The following is a 9,178-nucleotide window of genomic DNA, read 5'->3' as shown; positions in this document are numbered from 1 at the left end:
ATCTCAATGGAAACTTTGTTTTACTCGGAATGTTATTAGGAATCAGAACATGTGTAAGAAGTTATGCAAACTACTTAGAGTTCACTTTGGAGATGTTCCCTAATTAAACTATATTCCCACCTGAAAACACTGATAAGGGGAATTTGCTATCTAAGACCTTGGGGACTGTTAATGAACTATTATTCTGTGTCTAACTCCAGGTATGGTTAACAAGGAACGGATTGAGCTACTGACCCATGACATCAGCAACCTGCAAAGAGGTTTGTGAGCTGCATCTATGAGCTGCCAGAGGGTGTTCTCATGGGAAGGTCAGGAGAGCGACTTTTCTGCATGGCTGAGGTAGGATTCTCCTGACTCAATTTCCCCACTATGACCCCTGGCAGACTTTAAGTCTGGCTCAATGGAACTGGTCATATATATGTAACTTCTGCCTGGAGTTGACATGACTCTAGGGAAGCATTGTTCCCTTACATTAGTTATGTTCTTTCACAGCAAATTCCTACAATCATAAGTTTGTAAGCATAAATATCGAATCTATTAAACAATAGATTGATGCAGGAACATCTGAGGCTATAGAAATATGTAAGTATAAGATTGAGTTATTTGGCCTAGTATTTCAGAATTAAGTATTCAGTCTTGACATCTGTTACTAGTATATTCCTGTGTATAAGTCAAGATCCTTTAATTTCCCATAATGGTTATGACGAGCTCTGGAGGTTTGGAGATGCTGGGACTCCAAGGCCACAACTCGAGGGTCCTGCCTGAAGGAGATCGGCCCAGGTCTTCTTTCCACCAGGGGGAAAGTTTGTTGGAGATAAACCATACAGGCCAGTTAAGTGAAGTATAAGGGTTTTCTGGGGCCCATAGACAAATGGGAGCCAGATTCTCTCTGGGGCCAGGGGCAAGGGTCTCTGCTTGGATACATACCCCATCACTAGGGGATAATTAGCCAAGAGATTGTAGAAGTAGGATATTATTCTGTTACTTAGTTAATACTTAGTTAATGTTAAAGTTGTGTCAATTTGTTATACATTAATGTTAAAAAAGGAATAGCTTGTGACTTATCTTGTAAATGCCTTGAAAGAAGCATCCATTTTAATTAAGGATTATTTATTTGTGCATGATCAGAAGTTGGGACTGTTTTAGTATTTGATAGGTGCTGGTTTTAAATTAACTCCTATGTATTGGAGTGTGTTAGTAATTTCTTAGTGGAATCTCATCCTCCTGATGGGGAATATGAATAGGAATGAATACTGAACTAATGTAAAGTATAAAACTAGAAGTAATTCAGAGTGTAAGGCTAGGTTCTAATTTTTCTAATTTGAGTTTCTTAAAATATGACAATTGGCCAAGGTTCCAATTCTGACCTTGTAATACTGGAGGCATGGGTGTTGAGTTAACTTTCATTATTTGCCCTGGTTATTGGCAAGATAATTTAAAATTGTGTTAAGATCAACCTTACAGGAGAGAGAGGACACAAGAAGGAGGATCTCTGCAGGAGGGGAGTCTGCTGGACACTGTTTGAACGGCGCTTGAACCAGAGGACTTCACCAGATGATGTCCAGAATGTCAGACAGCTGTATGAGAAGAGACTTCTGAAGCTTCAAACGGACAATTTATTGTCACTTTTGGGACTCTGTATCTGTACTTAATAAGGAGACTGCCCCCTCTTTTTTTTTAATTTGTCAATGTGTTGTTCACTTTCTCTCATACTATTTTAAGTCCCCAAAATCCCCTGATGACATGTTGCTCCGTAGCACAGCCCCAGATAGAACCATCACTAAGACATTGCAAGGTTTAACCACTTTTAGCTGAGGAGTTGGCAGAGAACTCTGAAATAGATAATTAATTAAAGGGATGGTTAGAATATTAACTGCTGTAGGATGTTGTATAGTTCCATGCAATAAGGGACCAGTACAATGATTGATAATCTCACTAAAGATTATCCCAGTAGGACCCACAGTGGGAGTTCAGAGGGCAGGCTCTGGCAATATAAAGATGATGATTGAAAGTACCAATGAGACTTTAGACAGTGATGTGGATTACTCTAAATCTGTTAAATTAAGGGTTTTAAGGGAGCAGGTTTCAGCAGATCTGGGGAATAATGATAGGGAAACAAGGACTATGAAAATGGGGGTGTGGTATGATAGTATAAAACAAGGTGACAAGCAGGTTGATGAACTATATTGACAATGGTGTGAGAAGTCTTCAGACAGTATGAAATGAGAGGGGGGACAGAATGAGATATAACATCTGTGAAGATTTCTCAGGGTGGTGATGAAAAGACTGTCTTGAAACTAGAGATGGGCTCTGAGAGAACGAACAGGTCATAAGTTTAATTCGGCCCTAAACCCTCTCCTGATTGCCACTGCCATGTCGGCATTAGGTATACTAAATAAAGACACGTATGTTTGAAGTGGATATACCCTGTTTCCTTGTTCTTTGGGAAGGGAAAGATTTTCGTGCCTAGAATGTAAGCCCGCCTCCCAGTCAATGGGAGTAAGGGATAGTGGCGGGGTGGGAGTTTCTTGTTTGCCTTGAGATATATAACCTTGTTTCGTCCTTTGTGCCTCGCCTCTCTCCTGCTGGTAGTGTACTGGAGGAGTAGATGCCCCTTCTCTCGAGACTGTAATAAAGAGGAATTTTTGCTTCCACCTTGAGAAGTCTCTGAATTTAATTGTGTTAGAGTTGCTGTACCACACAGGTTGGTGGCCTCAAACTCTCCCTGGAATACGACCCTTGAACTGAGAGCATCAGGATGAGTGGTAGACAGCAAGGGAACTGTCTGCCTGAAAAGCACCTCTAAGCCTTGGTGCCTGGAGGGGGACCCCAACTGCAGAGCAAGAAAAGGGTGGGGGCAGGCTTACATACCTTCCAGTCTTGGCTGGGGAAGAACTTACGTTAGGCAGTTTCCTCATATAGGCCAACAAAATGATGAGGTTTAGGAGTTTAGGGGTGCTGGGAACCCCAAATGATAACACGCAGGTCTTGCCTGAAAGAATTCAACCCCAGTCTTCTTTCAGCCAAAGACAAGGTGTATTAGAATATCTGTCATATTGGGCAGACTCTTAAGGAATCTGAATATTAGTAAGCTATTGGCTAGATTATAAGATTCAGGGCAGTGGCTAGATTTTTAGAATCCTAGCCAAGGTTGTGGTTTTAACTATTGATGATGAGAGGTTGATTCTCTATGTGGAGTGACTTGGAAATGCATTTAACAGAGCTGAAGTCACCTGATTGGTAACGGGTTTGTTTCAAGTTTCATTTGATGAACTTTTTGTATCAAACGACTTTTTATAATTTGGTTACTGCTGAAATAGTTTGGCTATTGTTGGTGATTGCTTTAATGTGTAAACTAGCCAAAAAGCTTGCTTGGGTTTCTGCTTGCTGAGAATTTGAAAGTGTATAGATATCTCTAATGATTGGCTTTTTAGACTAGGACAAATTCAAATCTGAGATGTAAATCCTGGAAAAGTTTTTCTTAAGCTGTGATTAGTGAAACTTGCTGTTTGAGGTAAAAGCTCATAGGATTTTATTTTGAGTTGTCTGATCGATCATAATAATCCATTGATAATCAATAATCTACCATCTGAGAGAAATTCCACAGAATACTCAGAGAATGTGATACTGGTGGGAAGTCAAAATTGGGAAAAGCTGAGAGGACAGTTTTAGCCTCACTCTAAGATTGGATCCTCCTGGTTCAGTTTCCCTATTATATTCCTTTGTAAAAGAATTTTACCTGCCTGGCTATTCCTGAGTCTGGCTGTGACATGGATTTGATACTGCATGCTTGGAAAACTGAATTATCTGAATCCAAACAGAGCTAAGATTGTTTTATCTTGTCATATCTGGGCCCTGCAGTCTTTCTGTCAGACTGGTGTCTTCCAGACTACAAGCCATTCACCTACAATTGATAGGAAATGGAGTACCAGCCAATGTCCCCCCATGGCTCCCTGGATGCAATCAGGGCTCTATACCAGTCAATCCCTCTTTGGGACCCCCTTTAGGCAAGTACAGCTGTATGCCGCTTGCCAGCAGGAAGCACTTTCAGAAGCCTAGACCTTCACCCATGACACCAAAAGAATTTGTGTCCCATTTATTTGAGGGGGAATGATAGGATTTGGATGTGGAACCCAGAAGAGAAAGGCCCTGGACTTTCCCAACTGGCCAAATCCCTGGCTTTAGCTGAGGCTATGATCCCATGTGCTGGCCTTTCCTTGTGGCTATACCCAATCTCCCAATTCTATTTTGCCCTTATTTTATCCTAGTCCTCCATCTTCTTCCCTTCCTATGACCCCCAGACATTTCCCACCCTTGGTCCTGGCTTGACTCCATTCTCCTTTAGCCATGTGTTCCACGTCCCAGGAGTTCTGTTCCCCCCAGCTTGCTGGCCACTCACATCCAGATGCTCCTTGGACTCCTCCAGTCACCACAAAGTACTTGGCCATTGCTAGATCCCTCCCACAGTATTTCTGTATGTGGGGTCCATCTTGTCTCCATTGGGGGACTCAGATTCTTGAAATCTGGCTACTACTCAGATTCGTATAATCTAACCAATAGCTTACTAATGTTCAGACTCCTTAGGAGTTTGCCCAATATGGTGGATGATCTAATAAACCTTGTCTTTGAAAAAAATATATAAATTTGGCAGGTTTCTAGTAACTATATAGGAGAGGAGACAGACTGACCATAGAGCACAAATAAGTAGGCAAAAGTCATAGTACAAACAAGAGTTCATGAATGGTTGAATTAGGAAGGGGACTAAGTAGTGAAGAAGCAATAAATATGAGATGATGTGGAAACTATAGGGGGTGAGGGAGAGTCAAAAGGATGAAAGATGATCATTTCTTAAATATTTACTAAGTGAAAGGCACTGCTAAGTTCCGGGTGAACAAATGCAAAAATTAATAAGACCTTGCTGCCCTAACTGATTTTTAAAGGGATTATGCCATCATTTATTTGGAGCCAATTGGTAACTTTGATGTGATTCAGTCCAATATCTTCACTGAAAGATGAGGAAACTGAGAGATGTTAGTTGACTTACTCTAAATCACACCAGTAATAAATGACAGAGCAAGAATTCGAATCACTATCCTATGATTCCAAGTCCAGTGCTCTTTGTAGATCACCACATATTTATCTTAGGAAATCAATAGGGATATGAAGACTTCTCATTTGCCTGTGTGTCTTAGCCTTAAAGTGGCTTGAGATGATGCAAGATGCCACTCCTTGAAAGTCAGATATAGGAATATAAACTAGATGGAGTAGAGTTCCAGGGGTGGGAAACTTGCAGCCTTTAGGCCACACACATGGCCTTCTAAAATCCTTAAGTGCAAAATTTGGATTCAGTCAAAAGGCCATACTTGGGAATTTAGAAGACCACATGTAGTCTTAAGGCCAAAGGTTCTCTACTCCTATTAAACAGTGGAGACATCACGGAGCAACAACGAGCAGGAAGGATAAAATATATACATATATAGATAGATAGATAGATAGATAGATAGATAGATAGATAGATAGATAGATATCTGTATAGATATATATATATATAGATATAGATATATATGCATACACCAACAGAGGGATTAACTCTATATAAGTAACATTTATCATCAGGGGTCCTCAGTTTACTCAAGACTAACCTTGTATTTCTTTCTAGGGAGACAGAGCTATGCACCCGATTCCCTGGGTGGATGCCTACACGAACACATAATCTTCTTAGGTTCTGCTTAGCATGTATTCCACAGTACTCTAATTGAAGGCTCCTGTTTTGTTGTTGACTAGCAGCAGAGGTCTATTGGCAAAGTTCAAAGATAAATCAGAGGGTACACCAAAAAAGTAGATGAAAAATAAAGGCTATTTGTATCAGAAGTCAGCCAATGGCTTCATGATTATTTTGTTAATATGTTATGTCTTGCAGAGGATAATTTATTATTTTTTTCTCCTGTTGTGAATGATGCTTGAACCATCTTCTAAATTGCATCTATGGAGAGCAGCACAGAGTTGAATGGATTTATCCTTCTGGGACTGACAGATGCCCCAGAGCTTCAAGTATCCCTCTTCATTACATTCACATTCATCTATTTTGCAACCCTGGTGGGTAACCTGGGGATGAAAGTTCTGATTTACTTGGATCCCCAACTCCATACTCCCATGTACTTTTTCCTCAGCAATCTCTCTTTGTTGGATTGTATTTATTTATCAAACATTACTCCCAAAGTGATGACTGGAATTCTCACAGGAAACAAGGCCATCTCCCATGATGGCTGTGCTGCTCAAATATTCTTCTTTGTGGCCTTTGCTAGTGTGGACTCTTTCCTCCTGGCTGTTATTGCATATGCCACCATGCAGCTATATATAAGCTTCTCCATTATAGCACCAGTATGAGAGCAAATATGTGCACACAACTGGTGATTGGCTGCTACATCTGGGGTGTCATTGAGTCCTCCATCCACACTGGCTTCACGTTTTACCTCTCCTGTGGTTCAAAAATAGTCCATCATTTTTTTCCTGTGACATTCACCCAATTCTGGCTCTCTCCTGCTCTGATATCCATACCAATGAAGTATTACTCTTCATCTTGGCTGCCTTCAATGTCGCTTTTGCCCTTCTCATCATCCTTACCTCCTACATGTTCATTTTCATCACCATTCTGAGAATGTATTCTGCAGAGGGACGTCAGAATTCCTTTTGCACCTGTACTTCACACCTGACAGCAGTGTCCATATTCTATGGGACTGTAATCTTCATGTACTTACAACCCAACTCCAGTCATTCTATTGAAAATGACCCAATGGCCTCTGTGTTCTACACCATAGTAATCCCTATGCTGAGCCCTCTTGTTTATAGTCTGAGGAACAGAGAGGTCAATGAAGCCTTTAGGAAAGCTTCTGAGAGGGCAAAGCCTCTGGTATGCATGTGATTTTAATTAGGGAGGATAAGCTATATGTAATGAATTAATATTAACTCTACTTAAATTATCTTGTTTCTTCTTCTACACCACAAAAATGGTGTGTGTGTGTGTGTGTGTGTGTGTGTATGATTTGAAGCAATATTTGAGACTCACCTCACAGATATCCTCAGTATATCTTCTACCCATAAATGTTCCTTTCTTCTCCTAATTTCTCTAGTTTTGTAGTCCCGTACTACTTAATATACACATTGATACATCTTTTATCATTTGCATTAGCACTTCTTTCAGATTTGTGTGTCTTGTATTGTTTATCTGATTGTAAGCTTAAGGTACAGACACCCAATTCTTCTTCTTTTTCAGGTTTTACAGTGTCTTGTATGATGATGGTCACAGTGTGGACATACAATAAATGCTTCCTGGGTGACAGACAGTGTTTCGAGTCTTGAAAACATTTCAGTTCTTGTCCTTCATTTCCAACATATCAAGGAGTCTGGATCCCCTACCACATGAGGATCAATTTAAGCATCCAGTGTTTAGTGAGCAGAAAAAATGACCTACCATGTGGAGCAGAAATTTGATATGTATTTTAGTCCCAAAGTTCAGTATGAGGAGCAAAAAACACAAGTTGCAAAGAAGCTGATTTAGACTTGGTACGAGGAAAATCTTTTTGAACTAGTAGAACCTCTAAAAGCATATTCACACTTCTCCTGGCAATAAAGAGTATCTCCCCTCTTTTAATGGAAGTCTTCCCCAATCTGTCTTAATTCTAGTACCTACTCTCTATTAATCATTTTCTATTTATCCTGTATATATCCTGTACATTATTCCATGGTGTCTCCCCCATAGGATCATAAGCTCCTATAGGGCAGGGACAGTCTTTTGTCTACTTTTGTATCACCAGCATTTAGAACAGTGCCCTGGACATAGGAGGCTATTAACACATGTGTATTGATTGATAATGTTGATTGGCATAGTCTGCAACTTATATTCTTAGAGAGTTTCCTAGAGAGTTTCAATTATGTACCTAGATTTCCATGGAATGTGTAAAGAGTAAGGAATTAGACCCAGGACTTCCTGGCTCCAAGGTCAGTTCTCTGTTCATTATGCAATGACTGCATCTCTTTCTCCAATTAATGGGTTCCCACTTTATTTTAAGTTCTTTGATACCACAGAAGTGCTACTAAAATGTGATTATACCTATGGACATTCTGTCTTTTTAAGTTTTTTTTTTTTGTTGGATAATTTAGTGAATGCAGATATAATTCCAAATTGTGTTTCATTTTTGTAGGATCAATTCACAATTATACTGGTGTGGTTTTGGGTTGCTGGGGACCCCAGAATGTTAGAGTAGAGGGCAGCATCTGCTTAGAAAAAAATCACACAGTCAAAACTTCTAGTCAAAGTGACAAGGTTTTTTCTCTTTCTTTTTCTTTTTTCTTTTCTGAGGGAAAATGTCTACTGTAGATATATGTTTTGAGTAATTTCATCTAGGTATTGTGTTTCTTTCTTTCTCAGTGGGTGGGAGAGGGGAAAGGGAGAGAATTGGAATTGAAGACAAAATTAAATTGAATGTGAAAAAGAAAAGTTTGACAAACTAGTTCTCTGGCAGTTAGTGCATGGGAATAGAAAGGGGTATACATACACAAATAAACACACATATGTCATAAACAATGTATGACACCTTTACAAAAACTAATATACATTAGGGTATACAAACCTTACAAAAACAGAAAAAAGAAGAAATATTAAAGACATTATTTTATTTACTGAATTGAAATCAAGGATGTTTAAAGAAAACATAAACATTTATTGAAAACTCAATAACCTAATACTAAAAAGTTAATGATTTAAAGAACTAAAGATAAATCAATAGATAATTAATTTAATTAATAATTAAATTTCATTAAAGATAATGGCAATGTTTTGCATATGGCACAGGGGATAGAGTACCAGCCCTGGAGGTAGGAAGATTGAAGCTGAAATCCAGTCTCAGACACTTACTAAATGTGTGACTCTGGGCAAGTCACTTAACTGTTTGCCTCACTTTCCTCATTTTTAAAATGAGCTGGAGAAGGAAATGACAAATTACTCCAGTATCTTTACCATGAAAATCCCAAGTTGGCCATGACTGTTCAACAAAACAACAAATCCCTCCTTTTATCTACTCTCCCTCTTATTCCACCCCTTTCCTTTACCCCATTCTCCTTCTTTGGGAAAATCTCTCTCTCTCTCTCTCTCTCTCTCTCTCTCTCTCTCTCTCTCTCT

At 39.4% G+C, this 9,178-nt stretch overlaps 1 pseudogene; it reads left to right on the top strand.

The window, feature by feature from the left end:
* The first annotated feature begins 5,982 nt into the window (after positions 1–5,982).
* The window catches only part of LOC114042064, a 14,819-nt pseudogene continuing 11,623 nt past the window's right edge, over positions 5,983–9,178 (top strand).

This window comes from Vombatus ursinus, unplaced genomic scaffold (assembly GCF_900497805.2).
Source record: "Vombatus ursinus unplaced genomic scaffold, bare-nosed wombat genome assembly UNPS02014248.1, whole genome shotgun sequence".
Lineage (NCBI taxonomy): Eukaryota > Metazoa > Chordata > Mammalia > Diprotodontia > Vombatidae > Vombatus > Vombatus ursinus.
The sequence above is the reverse complement of the archived record's forward strand: the minus strand, read 5'-3'. Positions and strand labels throughout refer to the sequence as shown.